We start from the raw sequence: 22,904 nt of genomic DNA, 5'->3' as shown, positions 1-22,904 counted from the left end.
CCAGAGGTCCTGAGTTCAATTCCCAGCAACCACATGGTGGCTCACCACCATCTGTAATGGGATCTGATGCCCTCTTCTGGTGTGTCTGAAAACAGCTACTGTGTACTTACATATAATAAATAAATGATTGAAAAAATACATTTGTGTGTGTGCACATGTGTGTGCATGTGTGTTTATGAGTGTGCATGTGAAAGTGAGCACCAGAAGACTTGGTTCTCTCCTTTTCCGATGTGAGTTCTGGTATCCAACTCAGGTCACCAGCTTCTGTATCCACTGAGAAATCTACCCAGCCCTTTTTAATTTTAATTTATTTCCTTTGAGATAGATATGTAGCCCAGGTTGGCTTGAATACCCTATGTGTCCGAAGCTGACTTTGAACTCTCAACCCTCCTGCCTCTACCTTCTGAGTGCTGGCACGAGAAGTGTGCACTACCATGCTGGGTTTATGCTGCACTAGGGTGGGAAGCAAGGCCTTTGCGCATGCTTAGCAATCACTCTGAGCACCGAGACATAGCCTCAGCCCTTCGCTGGCAAGGATTTTATTATTTTATATGTCTTTATTTAGTTCTTATTCATAATCACAAACCTAACTCTACAATCCAGCTAGATTTGGAGGGGAGTGAGGAAAATTTGGAACCCAAAGAACTTCAGCGAGAGCAGAGATGACAGGGCACTGTGCGCAGATGGGGGTGAACTACTGAAGGAATGGTCTCGTGGATAAGATCCCCGCAAGTCAAAAGAATTAGAGCCCACCACAGTTGGAAATGGTGATCCTCTTGCCACTCCTGGACCCCCAAATGCTCCGTGGTTTCCACAGTGCTCGCCCCTTCTCTCACCTTCCCAGAGACCACACGCTTGCCACCCAGCCACTGCAGATAACAAACTGGGAACCATTTGTATTTGGTCCACCATTTGCCATGGACAAGATGCCAGGACCTGCATGCTTCAGGATGAAGTTCTCATCCTCAAATTTTCCCCGTGGATGGACCAGCTGCCAGCACCATTATGGCCTGTGAAGTCACCCCCGCCTTGATACGTGAATCCTGAAATAATTCTGTGAAAGGAGAAACCCTCATATCCAAATCCTTTCTCTCCAGTGTGCAGAGCATGGACGTTCTCTACTGTCTTTGGAACTTTGTCTGCAAACAGCTGGAAGGAGATGCAGCCCAAGGGCTTGTCATGGGCGGAGATATTGAAGAATGTGGTGGGATTGACCATGCCTACAGCAAGAGGCGATGGGGCAGCAGCGTCTGCAAAGCCTGTTTTATTTTATTTTATTTTACTTTATTTTATTTTTAATATTCTTATTAGAAATGTGGCTGAAACTTCAGAACGGACTATCTTTCCATGTTGGCCACCCATTCTCAGCATTAATGGCAGTGGAATTCTTGACTCAGTTGGTGAGGGTGGGACCTTCTCCTGCTTCAAGCCTTTGGAACATTTCATATCTGAGTCATAGTGTGTCTGTCCTAGAGAGGTGCTCAGCAGCTCAAGGACAGGATGTTTCTTCAAGGGGACACCCCCTGGTGTGTCACAGCATGGCAAAGCCTAGTGTGGTTATTAACCATAAAACTTTAAATAGGTGCCTTACTTTATTGTGTGAACTGGCCCTCCCAGGAAGAAGTAACAAAGTGAGGGGCCCAGGGGTATCAGTTACCGTGGAACTTGAGGGTTGTGTGTGTGTGTGAATATGTGTGCACATATATCTGTGGAAGTGAGAGTCTAGCCTCAAGTGTCATTCCTCAGGAGCAGACTGTTTTGCTTTTTGAGACCAGGTTTCCAAATGGTCCAGGGCTCACTGGTTCATCTAGGCTGGCTGGCCAGTGAACCCCAGAGACCCTCCCATCCCTACCTTCCCAGCACAGGGATTGCAGGCGCACATCACCACACTCAGCCTTTAATATTGGTTTTGGGTATTGAACTCATATCCTCAAGTTTGTGTGGCAAGATTTTTATCCACTGACCCACTTCCTCGCCCAGGTCTGATCTTGACTCTATGCCTTTCCCTTGTACAGTGAACTGGGTGCCCATCACAAAGTCTCAGGCCTCCTGGAACCCTGCATGGTTAGGGGCAGACACCTCATTCCTTCACCTTGGTTGGGTGGCCTGGGCTGGATCCGGTTAAAGTTGGGGATTGCCTCAATTCAAACAGCAGGAGACTGATGAGGAAAAGACAGGCATTTTCTTCTCTCTCTCTCTCTCTCTCTCTCTCTCTCTCTCTCTCTCTCTCTCTCTCTCTCCCTCTCACAGAGTTTCTTTGTGTAACAGAGTCCTGGCTATCCTGGAACTTGCTTTGTAGCCTAGGTTGGTCTTGTACTCAGAGATCTGCCTGCCTCTGCCTCTGCTAAAATCAAAGGCGTGAGCACACACACGGCCAGCTGACAGCAAATTTTCATCTAGTCTCCACAGTGTGTATAATCTACTGTTTTTAATCCTGGCATTTAAAGAGCAAGAGATCTTGGGGCTGGGGATACAGCTCAGCCTGTAGAGTTTGCCTAGCATTCACCTAGGCAGCCTCTGGGGTGATTTCTAGTCACATTAAATGGGTATAGTGTGGTGGCAGGTGCCTGTAAACCCAGACCTTGGGAGGCAGAAGCAGAGGGTCATATGTCTTCCATAGAGAGAACATGAAGTCCTGGCAAGCCTTAGATAAAGGAGACCCTGTCTAAAACCAAACCAAACCAAACCAAACCAAACCAAACCAAACCAAACCAAACCAAACCAGCAATTCTCACTGGAAATCTGGGTTACTGCCTGGCAGAGATGGCTCAGTAGGTAAAGAAGCTTGCTGTATGAGCCTTGGAACCTGAGTTTGATTCTCCCAATCCAGATAGAGGTGAGAAGAGAGAACAAACCCAACGACATCATTCTCTGATTTCCCCATGCACATTGTAGCACACACATAATAATAAGAACACACACAATAAAACAACAATAAGTAATAACAGTAATAATATTATTATAATACTGACAAAGAAATTGAAAAGTAACCCTAAGCGACACATCAAGAGAGTTGTGACAACCATCCCTTTAAGTGAGTTGGGGAATCTGTCCCTGTTTGTCCCCGTGAGGAAGGAGGACATTTTCCTCCATCAGTGGTCACTGCAGGCATTTGGTTCCAGGATTATTCTACTGGATCTGCTCCCAGCACCAGCACCAGCAGGCTCAGGGTTTCAGAACAGGACCCCAATCAGGCCTGGGCAGGGAGCCATTGCAAGCAGCTTCACGGAGCCTGCAGGCATCGTGCGGCCTGGTTTCCTGTGATCCATTCTTTGAAACGAAGCCTTCCCTTCAATGGCAGCTGGCAGGAACAGATGACTTATTGAACACATGGCTGTGTGTGGGGATGGCTAGCCACTTCACTCTCCTTACCTGTGTGAGCTATACTCTGAAGCCTTCAATCAATGGCATGTGGTAACACTGTGGCGAAGATGTTTTTATTTATGTGGTAACTCACAGGGCTGTGGTTATGACATTCACGAAATGGTCCCGTGTAGTAGTTCTCAGTACATTGAGACTATGTGGTCAGTTCTGGCCAAGGAGAGTACAGTCTGTTCTCCACATGTTCTCTTCTGCTGTGGGGTGGATGGCAATCCTCCTGTTCTAAGTGCATGACCGGAATCATTTAGGGGCTGGAGATATGACTTAGCAGTTAAGAGCACTTGCTGCTCTTGCAGCCAATCAGATATTTCTGCTCAGGACCCATGTTAGGCAACTCACAGCCATGGGTAACTCCAGCTCCAGGCCACCCAGCACCCCCTTTTGGCTTCCACTGGTACCTGCACTCATAGACACAAACCCACATATGTGTACACATATATAATTAAAAGTAATAGAAATAAATAAGAATAAACACCACTTTATCAGAAATTGTGTTCTGTACAATGTACACCCATATTGACAGTTGATGTACTAAGATTACGATTCCCTGTTTGATGGTGTTAGGAGGCCATGGGTGGGCGGTGAGGAAGTATGGAGTGTGCATGGTGTGACTTGAGTTGGATTGGTTCTCTTATGTGAAGACATATCAACTTGGGCAGATGTGGCTCAGTCAGAAAAGCACCTTCCTTTTTAGAATAAGGATTTAAATTGCACCTTGAAACCTGAATAAAATGCAAGGTGAGCCTATAATTCCAGCATTGGGGAGGCAGAGACAGGTGGATCCCTGGGGGTTTGTTGGTCAGCAGGCCTCGCTTAAGTGGTGAGCTCCAGACCAACAAGAGTATGCCACAAAGGGAGTGGGCAGGGTTCCTTTGGGTCCTCTGCTAGAGCAGCAAATGTCCTTGACCAATGAGCCATCTTGCCAGCCAGAGAGCCACTTCCCGTGAGTTGTAACAGCTGCAGGTTTTCAGATGAGAACAGGTTAATTGAGGACCTGGGTGTGCTTGGTATCTGGGATGCTGGTAATTAACCTCTGCATCCCAAGGTGTGCCTGCGAGTCATTTGTCTTCCTGGTATTCTGCTGGCTGTCAGCATCTGTCTGCCTCTTTCCACACCATTGCCTGCTGCATTGGTTTCGACACATTAGCAGGATGGCTGGTGATTCTGCAAAATTCTGGTGATATGCAAAAGCGAGCCGTGGTGTCTGCGGAGCAGGGCAAAAGTGACATTCTATCCCTGGGGCCGAGATGTCCAAGATGTCCATGGGGAGCCTGGGAGGCTCAGGGCTGGTGATTCTGAGCCTCTGGAGACTTGGCAGAAGATCTATGCCCTGCTAGGGAACCAGGGCCTGTGAAACAGCAAAGAATGTTTCATTGTGTCCACCCTGACCCAAATGTAACATTTCACCAACTAGTTAATGGCAACTAGCTCAACTCCCTATTCTGGTATTGTGATTCTTTGTGGCTTAATTTTAACTTTTTAAAATTTGATGTCCTCTGGGCTGGTGAGATGGTTCAATGGGTAATAGCACTGATTGCTCTTCTGAAGGTCCTGAGTTCGGATCCCAGCAACCACATGGTGGCTCACAACCACATGGTGGCTCGAAGACAGCTACAGTGTATTATGCCAGAGCGAGTGGGGCTGGAGCAAGCAGAGGTTCTAAGTTCAATTTCCAGCAGCCACATGATGGCTCACGGCCATCTGTACAGCTACAGTGTACTCATACACATGAAATAAATAAATCTTTAAAAAAAATTTTGATGTCCTCTCCCATTTTTACACTATTTAAAAAATGTTTTCACTGACAATTTCATACATATATACATTCTATCTTGATCATGTCCACTTCCATTCACCCTGCTTATTTCTCTCAGATACCCCAACACATCCCCTTCCCTGCCATATGTAGACCAGGCTGGCCTTGAACTCACAGATCCTTCTGCCTCTGCCTCTCAAGTGCTGGGGATTAAAGGCATGCATCACTGCTACCTGGCATATTTTCTTTTTTTATTTCTTTCTTTTTATTAAAATGTGATATTCTTGTCTGCCCTGCCCCTATCCCTGGCACTGTGGTGGGTAGGTGCACAGTGTGTACCATTCCCTAGCCCAACAGCTTTAGTTAAGTAGCTTTACCCCCTAGCTGCGGCCTTCTGGCTGGTGTGAGGATGGAGCTAATTTGCATAGAGGATTCAGGTAGATGCTCAAACCAGTGCAGCTTCCTTTCTTGTTACCCAGCACCTAGCAAGAAGAGGCTGCTTTCCCACTGATTTATCCCTTGGGGAAGGGGGAGTAGTTAGAAATGGATTTTGGGAAAGGCATAATCTCTTTCCCTCTTCTCAGTTTAAATACAGGTTACACTGCAGGTTGCCATCTCCAAGTGGCTGAATAATTAAAGCCAGTTCTGACAGCCCTGCAGGTCTCCAACATGGCTCATTATGACTGATTAACAACAAGGACCAGTGACTGAGGGCTTTGGCAGTGCCTACCTTAGGTCCTTTTTATGGTGAGTGTCTAAGTTAGTGTTTCTATTGCTGCCTCAAAGCACTATGACCAAGAAGCAAGTTAGGGAGGACAGGGCTTATTTGACTTACACTTCTACATCACTGTTCATCATTGAAGGAAGTCAGGACAGGAACTCAAGCAGGGCAGGAACCTGGAGGCAGGAGTTGAGGCAGAGGCCATAGAGGGATGCTGCTTCCTGGCTTGCTCCCCATGGCTTGCTCAGCCTACTTTGTCATAGAATCCAGGACCATCAGCCCAGGGATACAACTACCCACAATGGACTGGGCCCTCCCCTATCCACAATTAAGAAATAATAAGTTTTAAAATGCCTTACGGCTGAATCTTACGGAGGCATTTTCTCAATTAAGGTTCTGTCCATTCAGATAATTCTAGTTTGAGCATCAAGTTGACATAAGACCAGCCAGAATAGTAAGTATAGAGGTAAGTAGCATAGGGAGGAGTTCTGAGTTCAAATCCTCATCTTACCTTCTAGAAGCAGGCATATCTTCAGGCCAGCCTCCATCTCTGACCTGGGAATGGGGACACTGCTGCTTGGTCAGGCAGGTTGAGCTGAAGGTTAAATGGCTCATGATTGCAAAGTTCTTGAGGGGTTGTAGGCAGTCATGTGACCATGTTAACTTTTATTATCATTTCCTTTTCCAGCTCTGATAGAAGCCCTCTGAGGTTGGTTTTAAAGACACTTGATTCATTTCATGTGGCTGAGACACAGGCTCCTTCAACACTCAATTCTTCTTTAAAGTCTTAGGTGCAGTAGGTTTGGGAATTGGGCAAAATGTGACCTTTATTGGGAGGAACGTGATTGTGCACAACATATTCCCCAGAAACAAATGATCTGGGCCTGTGAATCCCCTGAAACACATCAAGAGAATAAAGGTAGATTGCATAGAAATACATAAAGCAGGGGAACTATTTAATTTTTTTTTTTATTTTAAATTGGGCATGTAACATGGCTCAGCACCTAAAGGGGCTTGCTGCCAACCGTGAGGACCTGAGGTCAACTCCTGGTATCTGTTCGTTGGCTTTGGCTTCACAGTGGATTTGACTTTGCTTCGACAAGAGCCAGATGATGTGATAGCAGCCCAGGTTTTAGAAGTAGAAGAGGTCCTGGAAGCCAAAGAGTTAGTGGTCTGCCTGTGCCTGCCTGAGAAGGGTGTCCTGATCTGTGTGTGTACCACAGGGTGAAGATCATTGGCTGTGGTTGTTTCCTGAGGGAATGTCTGTTGAGTTCTGCCTACCAGAGGCTCTATGTGAACATTTATTGAATTGAATGAGCAAACTCCTGGATTGTGCCTTAGGGAACGTTCCTGTGCTCAAGGTTAATTGTTTGTTTCATTAATTAAAGGCTCTGCTTCCAGTGGAGACATTAGATAGACATTTCCTGTGGCTTCAGGAAATGTCTATGTGGATTGCTAGTAATTATTGCATGCTAAGGCCCCTTCCCTGTCCTCTCCTCCCCTCCCACCCTTCCCTTCCTTTGCTCCTCCCTGTCCTTCCCTTCCATTCTTCCTTCTCTGTAGCCCACACTAACTATTCATCCTGTAGCCCAGGTTAGCCTAGAATTTCAATCCTGCCTTTGCCTCCCAAGTGCTGGGATTACAGCATGCTGTACCATGCCTAACATAAGTCTTTTCTTCTTGCGCTCTATTTTGAAATATCTCTGTGTTTTTACTATTATAACGCATGATGACCAGTTTTAATTGGTGCAATCTAGACTCACATGGGAAGACTGTCTAGCTCAATGTCTGTGCCTTGTCTTGACGTGAAGAGACACAGCCTGAAAGTGGGCAGCACCGTTCCCTAGGTCCGGGCTCTGGACTATGTAGACATAGGGAAAGCCTCCTGAGTAGCAAGTTTGCCTGCTTTCACTCTTTCCACTCTTGACTGGGATGTAACTGTTTAAAGTTCCTGCTGCCTTGGATTCCCTACTGTGGCAGACTGTAACATGGAATTGTGAGCTGAAATGAACTCTCTCTCCTGCTGCTGTGTGTTAAGATGTTTTTACTACAGTGGCAGAAGTAAAACTGGGACACATCACATGTCAGTTTGGAACTAAATTTTCACCAGAAATGTTTGCTCTGGAATTGGTCTTGAACATTTACAGCGGATGGAGCAGAGAGCATGTCTATAACATGGGAAGGAACTCTGTTAAACACTAGAATTAATTCCTTAAAGCTAAACAGGACAAGGCTACATCTTTCATCACACAGCCCCGTTTCAGATCCAGGCTGCATCGCCTTGTGTGGCTGTGGCCGTCACTCTGCATAGGAACAGAGCTGTTGTTTGACAGGTCCTATCTTTCCCCCAGCCCATGAAGACTCATTTTATCCACTGGCTTCACCTACAAATAACCTGAGGGGTTAGAAGTTCCTTGATCCATCCCATTCTCTCACCAGACTCCAGTCCCATTTAAAACATCTTTCCCCATCCACACACTCATCCTTTCTCTCCCTCTGTAGTGTAAACTGCAACTACAGTTCCCAGTGTGGTTGCTGGGAATTGAACTCAGGACCTCAGTGCTCTTAGCTGCTGAGCCATCTCTCCAGCCCTCTCCTCTTCCTTACATGCATGTCTGCTTTTCCCCCATGGCTCTATGCATCCCTGGGGCCACACAGGGCTCCTTAACTGGCCTTATGAGGTGTCGCTGGCAGCTTCTGTTCCAGTTGAGTTACACTGCTCCATGGATTTCTTCTGTGATTCCTGGGCCCTTGCATGCGATATTCTGTCTCTCTGAAGTCCTGGTCCCCTCTTTCTATCTCTATCTATTCTTCAGTCCCTCTCTTCCTTTGTAGATTCCTCTCCCCCAGTTACTGTCAGATGCTCTTTACTGGTGTCTTCATAACCCCCTACCCCCAGAACACAGCTGTTTGTCTATTGCTGTGTCCCAGAGCCTGATAATACACATTGAACAAGTGAGAGGCCACATCCAAGTCAGCCTACCATCTTTTTTTTTTTTTTTTTGAGACAGGGTTTCTCTGTGTAGCCCTGGCTGTCCTGGAACTCACTCTGTAGACCAGGCTGGCCTTGAACTCAGAAATCTGCCTGCCTCTGCCTCCCAAGTGCTGGGATTAAAGGTGTGTGCCACCACCTCCCTGCCTCAGCCTACTATCTTGAAACGTGTTGAGAGGCTGCTCAGTGGTGAGAAGCCGACTAACCCAATTCTCTAGAAAGTCAACCCCCACCATCCCCACCACAGTTGCCATGGCAACTGACTAGCTAGCATCCTCCCTTGGTGTGGCAATGAGATTTTAAAACATTGATTTTTGTTCTTTTAAGTGATTTGGATATGTGTGTTCATGCACATAGTTGCAGAGACCTGCAGAGACCAGCATCAGGGTTGACTTCTCCTGGAGTTGGAGATACAAGCAGTTGTAAGCTGCCTGGTGCTAAGAATCAAACTCAGGTCCTTTGGAAGAGCAATACATGCTCCAAACTGCTGAGACAATTATTTACACCCCAATGAGATTTTATTGGGGCGACTTACAGGAGCAAGGATGATTCAGAAGCAGCAACATCCTTGAAGCCTATCCTAACACTGGTGACCCCCAAAGGCTCACTCCATCACTGGCTACAGAGCCAGGAGAGCTGCAAGCTAGGAGCTACCAGCCTGAGTCTTATAAACCTCCCTTCTTAGAGCTTCTTGGAGGAGTTTCAGTTCTGAGGGGAACGTGAGACAGCAGCCCTCCCCAGGCACTGTCTGCCTTGCTCCTGAGATGATGGTCTTTCACTGACCTAGCACCTACCATGTAGGCTAGGCAGGCTGGCTGCTGAGCCCCAGGGAGACGCCTGTCTTTGCCTCTTCAGTGCCTAGATGGTAGTAGTATACCACTTTCCCCTGATTTGTTTATTTAAAGATTTATTCAAAGATTTATTTATTATGTATATAGCCTTCTACCTGTATGTATGCCTGCAGGTCAGCCAGAAGAGGGCACCAGATCTCATTATAGTTGATTATGAGTCATTGTTGCTGGGAATTGAACTCAGGACCTCTGGAAGAGCAGCCCATACTCTTAAGTGCTGAGCCATCTCTCCAGCCCTTATATTTATTTTTAACCTGGGTTCTGGAGATGGAAACCAGGTCCTCAAGACTGCATGGCTCGTGCCTTGCAGACAGACTGTCTTGTCTTCTTGTCTTGCAGCCAGCGTCTTGCTGTCTGTCTCCTTACTAGTTTGACTGTGAGCCTGGAGCAGAGCCCATGTGCTCTTTTATACTTCTTAATTTACTAATGAATTTTCTTGGTCCAGAAGGATGTTATATTTTCTTTTTTTTGTATGTGAGAGCTGATTCTTGGCGCCTCTGTGGAATGAATTTAGACACAGTGAGTGTAATATCCCCCAGGATACCACACAGGCCATCCCGCATTCATGCAACCCTGACCCAAGGCTCAGGCATTTTCTCTTATGAACTGGGCTGGACCCCTCTCAGCCTTGTTCAGAATCACTCTCGCCCTGCCCACTGCATGTGCAATCACAGTAATGTTTCACCTTCACATTTAATTCTGAATAATAGAAGAATTCTTTGCTAAGTAGTGTTTCTCTAGCTAGGAAAGAAAGAAAAGAAGTAATTAGAGTCTCCTTAATGAAATTAGCAGTCTGCAGTTAGACAACAGCCCCTCTCACCCGTTCTTCTAATGGGTGTGTCTGTACATTGTCTCATACAGATCATCAGCCAGAATGCTAGTTGGGGCCAGGCAGTGGTGGCTCATGCCTTTAATCCTAGCACTTGAGAGACAGAGGCAGGCTGATTTCTGAGTTTGAGGCCAGCCTTGTCTACAAAGTGAGCTCCAGGACAGCCAGGGCTACACAGAGAAACCCTGTCTTGAAAAACCGAAAAACAAACAAAACAAAACAAAACAAAACAAAAACAAAAACAAAAACCCAGAATGCTAGTTGGCCCTGTCACAGACCCCTGTCACAAACTCAGAATGCTCGTTGGCCCTGTCACAGACCCCTGTCAAAAACCCAGAATGCTCGTTGGCCCTGTCACAGACCCCTGTGGAGGTTGCTGTTGCTTTTGGAATCATCATGAAATTTCTGGACTGTAAGGACTTCAGTTAAATAAAGCAAGGAGCTAGAGAGATAACGCAGGAGGTGAGAATGCTTGATCTTCGTGCCAAGGACCTGACTTTGATTCCGAGCACCCACCTTGTGGCTCAAAACCATCTGTAATTTCAGCCTCAGGTGATCTGATATTCTCTTCTGGCCTCTATGGGTACCCACACACAAATGCACACATGTTCCAATACACACATAGTCACATAAATAAAACAAATAAATATTTATATATATTTTAGACAAGGTTTCTCTGTGTAGCCTTGGCTATCCTGGAACTCACTTTATAGACCAGGATGGCCTCAAACTCACAGAGTTCTTTTAAAATTCTTTTTAACAAGTGGCTAATTGGAGGTTGAGTGGTTCTGTCAACCACATTTGCTTTAAATAAGTATGCTGTCTAGAGCCTTGACTGTCAAAATATTTCTTCTTGGAGGGAGTGGCCTGTTCATTTGGAATGGCCCCAGGAGGATCTTAATTACAGCTCCCTGCCACTGTGTACTGCTGAGCAGTCCCTGACACGCCTTTTTTTATTTGTTATGCCATGTAGTTGGCTTTAAAGAGCTTGCTGAGTAATTAAAATTAGGGGTAATACCCACCCCCGCCTCCAATCCTGGGATTGCTTCACACTTTACACAGGCCTTGGGATTGAAGCAGAGGACTGTGGTCAGTTCCCTCAGGATGTCTTCAACACACCCACGAGTTCCATGAAAGCTTTTACTGGGATCAGAGTTCTCTTGATTGTCCCTGCGATGCCCTTAGGAACATCTGTACCTGAGGAGTGCCCAGGGAGGGTGTCTGGGCTGTAGGAGAGAGAATTTTCTTTTCTTTTTAAATATTTACCTATGTATGTATATATGTATGTATGTATGTATGTATGTATGTATATATGTATATATGTATATATCTATGCATATATCAATTGTGTATGTATGCATCTATGTATCTGTCTAGTATGTATGTATGTATGTATGTATTATGTATGTATGTATATATGTATCTACCTATCTATGTATCTATATAAGTATCTATGTATGCATGCACCTATTGATGCATATACATATGTATGCATATATGTATCTACCTATGTATCTATCTATGTATAATGTATACATGTATCAATCTAGCTGCTTACCTATATATGTACCTACCTATCTATGTATCTATGTATGTATCTACCTATGTATTTATCTCTGTCTATGCATGTGTGTATGTATCTATGTATGTATGTATGTATCTATCTATGTATATATGTACCTATCTATGTATCTATGTATCTATGCATGTATATATATATCTACCTATGTATGTATCTACCTATCTACATATCTATGCGTGTATTTATCTATGTATATATGTACTTATTGATGTATGTATGTATTTACCTATCTATGTATGCATGCATGTACCTATCTATGTATTTATGTATGCATGTATCTATCTACCTATGTGTCTATGCATGTATGTATCTATGTATGTATGTATCTGTCTGCCTATGTATGTATGTATTATGTATGTATGTATGTACCTATCTATGTGTCTATGCATGTATGTATATATCTATCTACATATGTATCCATCCATCCATCCATCCATCCATCCATCCATCTATCCATCCATCCATCATCTCTGTATCTGTGTAGGTACATGTGCTGTGGGGTCTGTGTGGAGGTTAGGGGGCACTTGTGAGAATCAGTTCTCTCTTCCTATTATGTGTGTCCCTGGGTTCAAATGCAGGTTGTCTGGCTGAACCTAAAAGGTGGATAGTTCCTTTATCTGCTGAGCTGTCTCACTTTTTGAACTCAAGATCTATCATTCTGATGTCTTACTGTGTAGTCCAGGCTGGCCTCTAAGTGGTGATCCTCCTGCCCCAGTCTCCAGAGTGCTGGTGCTGTTATGCCCAGTCTAAAATGACAAGATTCTTAGTAGGAAGCCCAGTGACATGCAGGTATGAATGCATCATTCAGGAAAGGCTGGCTCTAACTAGCACCATTTACAATAATGACTCTTGTGATGATAACAATAATTCTGGCCCATGGAGCTCAGAGTCTACACTGGCTAGCCTGCTAAGTCTTTTCTCTCCATGACCCTATTCCCCCTGCATACAGTCCTATGAGGTAGGTGATCTAATTATACCCACTTTCCAAGTGCAGCCCAAGGCCACTGTGATGGAGAACCCTGGGGTGTTGGCTGCAAGGCCTGCTGTTGCTTAGGGCGGCTCTGTGAAAACCCTCAGTGACCTGGTTGGAGGAGCCAGGTGCTCCTATCCTGGGAATGAGGGATGTCACAGTTCTTAGAATGGACTTGGCAGACAGACAGACAGACAGACAGACAGACCTAGATCTTGGGTCCTGGCTATGCCACTAACCAGCTTTAGTTGAATGAATTATGGTCCCCAAAGAAGTCCCCCTCCCCATCTTGGGTCTTTGTACATCTGACATTTCCATGGCAGAAGGGGCACAGTATGTGTGGTCCAGTTGAGGGTCTTGATATAATGGAGGGCTTGGGTTATTTGTAGTCAGATGTCATCATGAGTGTCTATAGGAGGGTAGGGTTAAGGGCAGATAAAATGACAGACTGGTGATGGTTAATCTCCATTGTGAACTTTGATGGGGTTTAAGATCACCATGGAAACACCTCTGGGTATGTTAGAAGGATATTTCTGAAAAGCTTCCACGGAGTAGGGATGATCCACCCTGGATGTGGGCAGCACTGTCCATAGTCTGGAGTGGTGGGCTGAACACCAGCATCCATTGCTTTCTGCTTCCTGACTGCAGATATGGTGTGGCCAGCTGTCTCATGGATCTGCCATGCCTTCTGCACCATGATGGACTGCACCCATGAACTGTGAGCCCTTGAACCATGAACCCTTGAACTGTGAGCTCTTGAGCTGTGAGTCCCATGAACTATGGGCCCCATGAACTGTGAGCCCTTGAGCTGTGAGCTCTTAAACTATGACCCTTGAACTGAGAGTCCTTGAGCTGTGAGCCCATGAACTGTGAGCCCCATGAACTGTGAGCCCTTGAACTGTGAGCCCCAAACTCTCCATTATGTTGCTTTTTCCAGGCATTTTGTTACAGCCAAGAAAAACAATTGAGGTAGAAACAGAAAATTTGAGGTGCTGGGTGGAACAAGAGCAAGTATGGTCACCTTTGGCTGCTGGTTAGGCTGAGAGACTTCACCTCAGAGAGAGAGAAAAGCAGTTTCACACATCACCAGTTCCAGCCCAATCATACTGGGTCAGGACATCTGAGTTTCAGAGCTGTAGGAGAGTCAATTTGAACAGCTTCCAGCCCCTCCTTCTACTGTTACTTACTCTGCCACATACTTTCGCTGAAGTTTGCCCTTGGGCTGGTGGGCAAAACTCTCTAAGTCTCTATTTCTTCTCAATACAATGGGATGACAGCAACTGCACCAACATTTTATCCAACAATGGGGATGGGAGGAGTTGGCACAAGCTAGACCTTTCATGAATGCATGATGACCACTGGGTATTACTATTGCCATGTCCTCAATACAGTGATGAATGCAAGCTGGTCAGTGAAGAACCATAAAATAAAGCCTACCTAGGAGTGGCTTCTCTTTAATTTAATCTATGTCTTCTACTTGGAGTGGGTTTATCTACTTTTGAGACATGGTCTTATGTAGTCCAGGCTGGCCTTGAAGTTGTTATACAGCTAAAGATGAACCTCTGATCCTTATCTGTTTCAGTTTTATTTCTGTCAGAGTAATAAAACACCTCAATCAAAAGCAACCTAGAGAGGGAAGGGGTTATATTCTGGATTATATTTCATCTTGGAGGGAATTCAAGGTAGGAACCTAAGGGTAGGTCTGTTTGCTAGTCTACACTGCATTATCTCCAACCAAGGAACTCCTATCACAGCCAAAGAATGGTATCAGGAATCATGGGATTGCTTCTTGCTGACCAGGCTAGCTTCCTTATACAGTTCAGGACCCAATGCCTAGGGAATAGTGCCACCCATAGTGGGCTGAACTCTCCTGTATCAACTCCCAATCAAGATAGTCTTCCACAGAAACATCCATAAGCCAGTCTGATCCTAGTTCTTCCTCAGATGGAGCTCTCCTCTCAGATGACCCTAGGCTGAATCAAAGTGATGGTTAATGTTCACCAGGACATCTTGTCTCCAACTTCCTAAGTACTGGTGATCCTCCTGCCTCAGCCTTTCAAGTGCTAGGATTACAGGTGCTCAACCCTTTTCTGTTTCCTGTAGGGGTTCTTAATGTTATTTATACCGGGGACAGGTAGTGATCTGTGCTCTCTCTGTCATTATATTCTGGCACCCTGGGAGGATCTGGTACACAGAGAACCCAAGCACGATTAAAGAGAGAAAATTGGATTTTCTCAGGTCTAGACTAAGGCTATAGTGCACCGGTGCCTGCTTAGCACTCAGGAGGCCTGGGTTTTAGCAAAAGGAAACATGTATTTCTCTGTAGTTTCTTTTTGTTCTTGGGTAGAAGCATCATGTTGAAGAGAGCCTGGCAGACCTGGATCACTTGGGACTCATGCTGTGGAGTGTGCTGGCCTCCGGCCCTGCAGCCATCTGGTGACCCTGTCGCTCCCTCCTGGGTCCCCAGCATTCACTCCTCAACCCTGTGCCAGCTCCTTCTTTCCGCCTCCTGCCACTTGGCCTCAGCTCCTTGCCCTGGACCCCGAGAAGTGGTTTCCATGGTAACGGTTTCAGGGGACAGGGTTGTCTGCAGTTAGCCTCCCTCAGAGACCTGGAGTGTTCATGCTCAGGCCCATATTAGCAGTGTTTGTGTAGAACATGGCTGGGGCTTGTCAGTGATTTTCTTCATTCCTGATTTCTCTTTTCTCTCTGTCCCCATTCCTCAGCCCTATCCAAGGACTCATGCTCATGCCTCTAAAGCACCATGAAATGTCCAAAAGGTTCTGAGATTTCAACACATTTCTCCAGCGGGCTGCTGGGAGACTCAGAGCCAGTTGTTTCATCTCTCTGGCCTCAATTTTATCATCTGAAAAATGGGCTTTGTGACAACAGGAAATAGGGAAGGAGGCTGTGAAATCTTAGCTCAGTGAAGTTTTGTTCACATTACCTGCTGCTTGTGTGGGGAAACTGAGGCCTGGATCCTCTTCCTAGACACTGTGTTACTTCTTCTGGGAGCTTCTTAACCCTCCTTCCCCAGCCAAAGCTTATCTACCGGTGTCACCAGGGCCCTGCTAAACAACAGCTTTGTCTATATATGGTAAACAAATCTGTTTGTAAATCTTTGAGGACCAGTTGGAGGTTTTTCAAGGGATAGATAACTTAATTCCAAGATGAAGTCTCAGCAGAATAGTTGTGAGGGACCAGATGGTGGGAGGATTTAAGGAAGCTGAACAGAAAGGCATCAGCGAAGCTTCGAGAAGTTAAGCAATGTGCTCAGGGTCACACAGCAGCTGGGTGAGGCTGGGATTTAAAGTTCCTCAGTGGCTCTTTTGTACCACCCTCTTCTCGCCCCTCCTCACCTGCTCACAGGATGCACAGCAGGCTACAGCAGTCAGCAGCCAAATGCAGACTTGTTTTCCCCCCCCCCCCCCCCCCGAGACAGGGTTTCTCTGTATAGCCCTGACTGTCCTGGAACTCACTCTGTAGACCAGGCTGGCCTCGAGCTCAGAAATCCGCCTGCCTCTGCCTCCCTCTGCTGGGATTAAAGGCGTGTGCCACCACTGCATGGCAGATAGCTTGAGTGTGTGACGCTATGCCTCCCTGGCAGAGACTAAAACAGCTTCAGTGTGTCTCAGCTCAGCTGAATGATTAGACTTCACCGTAAAGCGTGACTCTCTCTAGGTAGATCTAGGAGCTGGGCAAGGATCTTCCCACCCCCAGCCACATTTGGCTGCTTCTAAAAATGCAAGAAGAGGAAGGGTTGGGGAGATGGCTCAGTGGGTAAGAGGGCTTGCCATGGAAACACAAGGGCCTAAGTTCAAATCCCAGCATACATGTAAGAAGTCTGCGCATGATTATGGCTACACTTGTATCCTTAACATTGCAGTAGGCAGAGACAGGGGGGTAGCTGGGGCTTGTTGGCTGCTGTCTGGCTCTGGATGCATTGAGAGACACTGGATGAAGGGCACACGGCAGGAAGTGATAGAGCAGGGCATTCTCTGTACTCCTCTGACTTTTGCTCATGTGCTTATGTGTGCACACAATTGCACACCCATGCCCTCCTCACAACTTCCAAAAAATAAGGACATAGACTATACTATCTCTTTGTGAGCTCTGAGCTCAGAGGCCAAAGCAAGAAGGCATAGTATGGCCAAGCCATCCTCCCTCTTTGTCTCCTTGCAGTCCCTTCTCTGCCCAGGGAGCAGAGTGTCAAAAGGAGAGAAAGAAGGTGAGAGAGATGACGTTAGAGCCCCAGCAGACAAAGTTCCCCACCAGGCAAAAGGACGGCCCCAGCTTCCTGTATCCAGTGGGTTTGTAAAACCCACTGTGAGATGCTGGCACGATTGTTGTCACTCTGGGGTACCTGAGGGTCACCCAGCATCCCCCAAATGGCTACTTTTGTTCCTCAGCCAGTCTCCTAGGATGAGCCTGGGGGAAAGCAGATGTTACTGCCTGTAGGTGTGGCTGGTCTCACCCACAGGACCCAGCCTCTCCTGCCCCTCCACCCACTCCCGTGCTCGTCATTTGTCTGCAGATGACCCCAAGTGCCCTTGACAGTGCTAGGATTGCAGGCTTGAGCTATCGCATGCCATTTTCTGTGGTGCTGGAGATTGAATACCCCAGGGCTTTGTGCATTCCATGGGGTGAGCTATGTCCCCAGCCTCTGTGACTCACCTTTGTGGTGCATACCTTTAATCCCAGCACCTAGGAGGCAGAGGCAGGTGGATTTCTGAGTTGGAGGCCAGCCTGGTCTACAGAGTGAGTTCCAGGACAGCCAGGGATATACAGAGAAACCCTGTCTCAAAAAACAAACAAACAAAAAAACCCCAAAAAACAAAAAAACAAGTGTGTGTGTGTGTGGAGGTGGGGGGGGTGAGGCAGTGGTAAGGTGGAATAACAGGTAAAGCACTGGCAGCCACTCCTGCCAACGTGTGTTCAGTTGCTAGAACCCACATAAGAGAAGGAGAGAATCAATTGCAAAGTTGCTGTCTGGCTTACTCACACACACACTCACATACACACACACACACTCAACACACATTCACACACTCATACACACACACACTCACACACACTCACACACATTCACACACACACACACTCACACACATTCACACACACACTCACACACACACATTCACATACACACATTCACACACACTCACACATACACTCACACACACACTCACACACTCACACACACACTCAACACACATTCACACACTCATACACACACACACTCACACACTCACACACATTCACACACACACACTCACACACATTCACACACACACTCACACACATTCACACACACTCACACACACACTCACATACACACACACACTCAACACACATTCACACACACTCATACACACACTCACACACACTCACACACACTCACACACACTCACACACACTCAACACACATTCACACACACACACATACTCACACACTCACACACACATTCACACACACACACTCACACACACAGACATATAGACTGGGGTACATACCCATACACTGTGGCACACACACAGACACACACTGTGGCACACAGACATGTAGGCATGGACATATAACAATAAATGAAGTTAAGTAAGAAAAAGAAAAGAGCCTGTAATTGCACATGACTTTAATCCCAGCACTCTTGAAATAGAGACAGATGAATCTCTGTGAGTTCAAGGCCAGCTTGGTCTACACAGTGTCTTAAAAAAAGAAAAAAATATCAGTGTCTTGGCTAGTTTTATGTCAACTTGATACAAGCTAGACTCATCTGAAAGAGAAGAACCTCTGTTGAGAGAAAACTACCTCCATGAGATGCAGCTGTAGGGCATTCTCTTAATTAGTGATCAATGAAGGAGAGGCCAGCCCAGTGTGGGTGGAGCCATCCCTGGGCTGGTGGTTCTGGAGTCTATAAGAAAGCAGGCTGAGCAAGCCATGGGGAGCAAGCCAGGGAGCAACACCCCTCCCTGGCCTCTGCATCAGCTCCTGTTTGAGTTCCTGGACTACAATGAGGAAGGGTAAGCCGAATAACCCTTTCCTCCCCAAGCTGGTTTTTGGTCATGGCATTTCATGTCAGTAGTAGTGACCCTGACTACAATGGTGTGCAGGAGGGAAATGGTGAGCAGTGGGGAGCAGGATGATGAAGGTGTGGCAAGGGCAGAAGTGGAGGGCTGACTGGGGAGGATAGCATCATGCCAGCACTTCACACATCTAGAGCTTTCTACGTTACACTTCTCAGGCCTTCAGGGACAGACTGAAAATGGGGGCTGAGCAGACAGCAGGCCATGCAATGAGTCTGCTCAGGAGCCAGAGAAGGGCCTGGGGATTTGGGTCATTGGGCTCTAGATGGAAAGGTGAGGATCCTGGATGTCTCTCTCCGAATTAAGTCTCCTTGGGTCCAGACTCACCTAGCACCCAGGGCATTCAAATCCCTGGGATGAGATCCTCTCTCTCTGCCCCCATCTAAAGGGCCTGTGTGTGTTGGTTGTCATTTACCACAAAGAAGCACATGCTTCTCTGAGTCCAGTCTTTCCCTTTGGGACAATTCCCTACTGGTGTTGGTGTTTTAACATCCTGCTTTTCTGGCTGGATCATGACAGCAAGGCAATATACTTTGTTTTTGACTTTTTTTAAATAAAGAATTATTTATTTTATGTATATGAGTACATTGTAGCTGTCTTCAGACAAACCAGAAGATCCCATAACAGGTGGTTGTGAGCCACCATGTGGGTGCTGGGAATTGAACTCAGGACTTCTGGAAGAGCAGTCAATGCTTTTAATCTCTGAGTCACCTCTCTAGCCCCCTGTTTTAAACTAGTATAATGGCAAAAGAAAAAAGAAAAAAGAACAATCTCCAGGTGTTCCTTGAGAGCTTAGCTCCCTGGGCAGGGCTTCAAGTGTGCAGGGACTCACTGGTTTTATAAGATATGAGTTCCGGACATGTCTGAAGTTGAGACGCTTGATCTAAACCTCTGGCAGTTTGTCTAACACCTCTCTTACCCCTATGGCTCTTTTTAGATTCTCTGAGTGTACACCAACCCAGCACTTAACGGGTCCGCTGAGTTTATCACTAGGAAAGCTTGCAGTCCTCCGGAAGGCATGTTGCTTACCAGAGCAAAACCACTCGAACTGTGTTTCAGGACCATCAGCAAGTGGGGAAGCAATTCCACAAGTGGTGCTTGAATGAAATTAGAATCTTGCTTTGGGGAGCAGGTGGAGTGTGCTTCAAAGCTGAGAGGACTCTCCATCCAAACTCCATCATAACACGCAGGCTGGGGCTGGAGTGGCTGTCCTCGGGCAGCTGCCATGTGACAGCTCGCTTGGTTTTCATGGGGTGGCTGTCAAGTATCTTCAGGAAAGTATTCCAAGATTGCAATTTTGGGGAGCTGGCTCACTCAGTGGGGTGCTTGCTGTACAACAAGAATGAGGACCTGGGTTCAAATCCTTAACTCCCATGCAATAAGCTCAGCATGGTGGTGTGCACCTGGGATCCCAGCACAAGGAGGTAGAGAAGGGAGGATCCCTGAAGCTTGATGGTCAACCAGGAAACTGTATCAGTGTCCTGAGACTGGTGAAGACACCTAATACCAGCACCCCCTGGTTGCCACATGTGTGTGTGCACGCTCTTGCAGATACATGCATATGTTACTTACACACACCATCAGAGTTGCTTCTGGCAGGACCAGACTCCTACCTTGGTGGGAGCCACAGCTCCTTCCTTTAGGATCTGTCTGTAAATCTGAGTGAGGTTTGGGATGGATGTGGAGGGTAAGTGAGACACTAGGACTTCCATCTGAGGATCTGATCCTAATTCTGCCTTGAACCTCTGAACCAGATTGTTTTCTATTGTCCTCATCTGAAATGAAGTTAAAAACACCACTCACTGGGGTTGGAGAGATAGCTCAGCAGGTAAGAGCACTGACTGGTCTTCTAGAGGTCCTGAGTTCAATTCCCAGCACCCACATGGTGGCTCACAACCATTTGTAATGGGATCCGATGCCCTCTTCTGGTGTGTCTGAAGACAGCTGCAGTGTTCTCAAAGACATAAAATAAATAAATAAATCTTAAAACAAACAAACAAAGCACCCCCTGATGACTTGTTATGAAGGATATATTTAACAAAGGCTAGAGAGATGACTTGGTGGGTAAAGCACGTGCCTTGTGGATCTGAAGACCAACGTCTATCTTAGTTAGGGTTTTACTGCTGTGAACAGACATCCTGGCCAAGGCAACTCTTATAAGGACAGCATTTAATTGGGCCTGGCTTCCAGGTTCAGAAGTTCAGTCCATCTCCACTGAAACCTCTTACATTAGTGCAGGCCCGGTCTGCACTGATTCAATCACTCTCAGCAACAAATCTTCCATATTCCTACTAAGATGGCTCATTAAGCCCCACTTAAAACATCCCATGGCTTTTCAAATCCAAAGTCCCCAAATCCACATTCTTCCAAACAAAAGCATGGTCAGGCCTATCACAGCAATACCCCAGTCCCTGGTACCAACTTCTGTATTAGTCACCAGTATCCAATGAAAAAGATGTGACAGTATGTGCTTGTTATTCCAGTGTGTTGAAACAGAGGTAGGTGGTTTCCTGGGATTTGCTGGCCAGACAGCCTAGTCTAATTGGTGAATTCCAGGGCTAATGTCTAATGAGTGACCTTGCCTTAAAAGAAGAGAGCATGCCGGGTGATGGTGGCACACACCTTTAATTCCAGCACTTGGGAGGCAGAGGCAGGCGGATTTCTGAGTTCGAGGCCAGCCTGGTCTACAGAGTGAGTTCCAGGACAGCCAGGGCTATACAGAGAAACCCTGTCTTGAAAACCTAAAACAAAACAAAACAAAACAAAACAAACAAACAAACAAAAAAAAAAACCAAAAAACCAAAACCAAAACCAAAACCAAAAAGGCAGACTTCATGCCTGAGAAATGACACCAGAAGTTATTCTCTAGCCTCTACATGTATGTATACTTGGTCCCTGTCTCTGCTCTGCCCCTGTCTGTCTATCACACACACACACATACACACACACACACCCCAGCACATACATGTGCACCCTCCTATAAGGGCTTTCTGTAAGTGACACCTGTCTATATCAAATGGTGGCTACTATTTGAACATGACCCACTCCATTCATGTGTTAGAAAATGAATCTTCGATTTCAGATATTGATGACTGTTCATGTTTTATTTCTTTTGTTGTAATAAAATACCCCGACAAAAAGCAACTTAGGGGAGAAAGCACTTATTTCTGGCATACAATTCTGATATAGTGGAGACGTCCAGGCAGGACTCCAAGCAGCTATTCTATACCACATCCGAGTCAAGAGCAGAGAGAGATGGGCCCAGGCATGCTCGATGCACTGTTCCATCTCTCCACTGCTAAATAGTTCAGAACCTCCTGCCTACAGAATGGTGCCACTCACAATATGCTGGGTCTTTCCACACAGATTAATGTAATTAAGATACCCCCCCCCCACACACACACAGACATACCGACAGGCCAACCCAGTGTAGATAATATATCTCTGAGACCCTCTTCCTCAATGTCTCTGCTGACAAACATTTGAATACTTGGTCCCCAGCTGATGGTAACCTTTGGGAAAGTTGGGGAACCTTGTAGAGGTGAAGCCTTGGAGGAAGAGGCCACTGGGGACAGGCATTGAGATGCTATAGCCTTGCCCCACTTCCTGTCCACCCTCTGCTTCCCACTCTCAGAAGATTGAGGTGATGGATGAGCAGTCACAGCTGCACACTACAGTCGCCATGGAAATGGCTGCCAATACACCTTCCCCACAGACCCTTTCTTCTAAAGTCTCTTG

General features: G+C 46.3%; 1 pseudogene; it reads right to left on the bottom strand.

The window, feature by feature from the left end:
• Positions 1 to 742: 742 nt before the first annotated feature.
• LOC116070892 lies at positions 743 to 1,245 on the bottom strand (annotated as a pseudogene).
• Positions 1,246 to 22,904: the final 21,659 nt, after the last annotated feature.

The sequence above is a fragment of the Mastomys coucha genome, unplaced genomic scaffold (genome assembly GCF_008632895.1).
Source record: "Mastomys coucha isolate ucsf_1 unplaced genomic scaffold, UCSF_Mcou_1 pScaffold22, whole genome shotgun sequence".
NCBI lineage: Eukaryota > Metazoa > Chordata > Mammalia > Rodentia > Muridae > Mastomys > Mastomys coucha.
This window is presented reverse-complemented; position numbering and strand designations above follow the sequence as displayed.